This window comes from Erythrolamprus reginae, chromosome 1, assembly GCF_031021105.1.
Source record: "Erythrolamprus reginae isolate rEryReg1 chromosome 1, rEryReg1.hap1, whole genome shotgun sequence".
Classification (NCBI taxonomy): Eukaryota; Metazoa; Chordata; class Lepidosauria; order Squamata; family Dipsadidae; genus Erythrolamprus; species Erythrolamprus reginae.
The window spans coordinates 41,647,344-41,649,576 of record NC_091950.1 but is presented as its reverse complement, the minus strand read 5'-3'; positions in this window follow the sequence as shown (position 1 = coordinate 41,649,576).

Genomic DNA, 2,233 nt, shown 5'->3' with positions numbered 1-2,233 from the left:
GGCTGCCCTGGACACAATGCCGAGGAATGCGACGGAGGTATCAGTACAAGTGTCAGGTATTTATTTATTATTTTATTTATTTATTCGATTTTTATGCCGCCCTTCTCCTTAGACTCAGGGCGGCTTACAACATGTTAGCAATAGCACTTTTTAACAGAGCTAGGCTATTGCCCCCACAATCGGGGTCCTCATTTTACCCACCTTGGAAGGATGGAAGGCTGAGTCAATCTTGAGCCGGTGATGAGATTTGAACTGCTGACCTTCAGATCTACAAGTCAGCTTCAGTGGCCTGCAGTACAGCACTCTACCTGCTGCGCCACCCCGGCTCATGCGTCCTACACCTTGTGGCAAAAAAAGCATGATCCCCAGGGTCACATGCCCCCCTGGCATTGCTCTGCACTCCCTGGGGGCACAGCCAGGTGTGGGCTACTGCCTGGACGATGGGGGGGGGGCGGAATGCAGGGGATAGCAAAAATGGATCTCCATCCCAGGGCACCCAATTTGCACTGAAAGATGTTGGAAGAAAATGCTGGGCATCCTGCATAAGCCACGCCCACAGTGTGGTAGTAAAGATTTTGGTAGCCCTCCACTGGGCTCATCCCACTATTTGAGAAGCACTGGTTTAAAGTGATTTGTGTTGCCTGTCAGATTCTGGAATAAGCTTCTGTAGAAACAATTCTGATTTGCATCCAGGTTTTATCAGGCTTCTCTGGCACAAATTGATAAACATTCAAAGTGAAGCTTGTGTCAAACCTGTGTATTGTTTTATTTATTTATTTTATTTTTTATTTATTAGATTTGTATGCCGCCCCTCTCTGAAGACTCGGAGCAGCTCACAACAACAGAAAAGTACAAATCCAATTATTAAAACAATTTAAACCCCTTAATATAAAAACAATCATACATCTCATACATTGTGTTCCTCCCACCATCTTTATTCTCCACGCACAACTCCCACACGCTCAGTCACCTTTCAATCCAAAGTAGCAGTTTGTCTCTGTAGCCAACACCCAGTACAATCACTCTGTCTCCAACTCCTAGCTGATAAACGCCTGCTGTCAATGCCCAGCATAATCCCTCTCTCGTCTGTGCAAGCAATCAGAATGCGTCTCCAACTCCCAGGTGATAAATGGCTGCTGCCTTGGCTGATGTCATCTGCCAGCGCCCAGGTCTGCATATCGGCTTCACAATGTCCCATTCCTCTGCCTTGAATGCCAGCTCTGAGCCGGATGTCTTGTTGGAGCTGACATGCGGCCCCTCTACCACGCAGACACCACTTGCAAGATGGAATCAACAATGAGGTGTTTATCTTATGTACTCCCCCCCCCCTCAGTTTGTTAGGATAGTGTTGGTGAAAACAGGTTGAAAATGTGTTGAATGTACCACGGTGTTACCTTGACTGTTGGGCAGGTCTATGATACAATGTATTCCGATCTGGTCCCATGGTCTCACGGGGAATGGAAAATTGCAATTTAGGGGTTTAAAGTATTAAGGGAAGGCTTGTGATACTGTTCATTGCCAAAATAGTGTATTTACTTCCGCATCTCTACTTCGTGAAAATTCAACTTTCGCGGGCGGTCTCGGAACACATCCCCTGCGAAAATCGAGGGAACACTGAACATAAATTTTCTCTGGTTTCTATATGTGTACCTTCTTTGTACTGTCAAATCTTATTTTATTATCCTAACAGTTTATTTTATTTATTTTTATATTGGATTTCTATGCCGCCCGTCCTAAGACTCAGAGTTGAGAAATTATTATTATTATTATTATTATTATTATTATTATTATTATTATTATTATTAATTAGACTTATATGCTGCCCTTCTCCTGAGACTCAAGGCAGCTTACAAGAAGAAAAATACAACATGTGAGAAATCTAACCTTTAAAATACTAAAAAAAACCTCCATCAAATCTAAAAACATATGAAACTAAAAAATATTCTAAACCCCCGATACATTTAAAAACCAATCATTTGTGCTTCATAGTAACATACGTCTATTGATTATACTATAGTAATGCGAACTATGCTATCAACATCCACATTTGAAGATTGATAATGGATATTTTATACTCATAATGCGCACAGAACTCATGTTTGGTTTTTTCCTCTTAGAGAACGATACTGAATTATGTCCCAGGGGATGAAGTTTGAAAAAGCAGTAACTGATTTTCAGCTATCCTTGCCTTTTGCATAAGGTGTGTTCTTCTTCCCATCTGCTATCTGTTTAG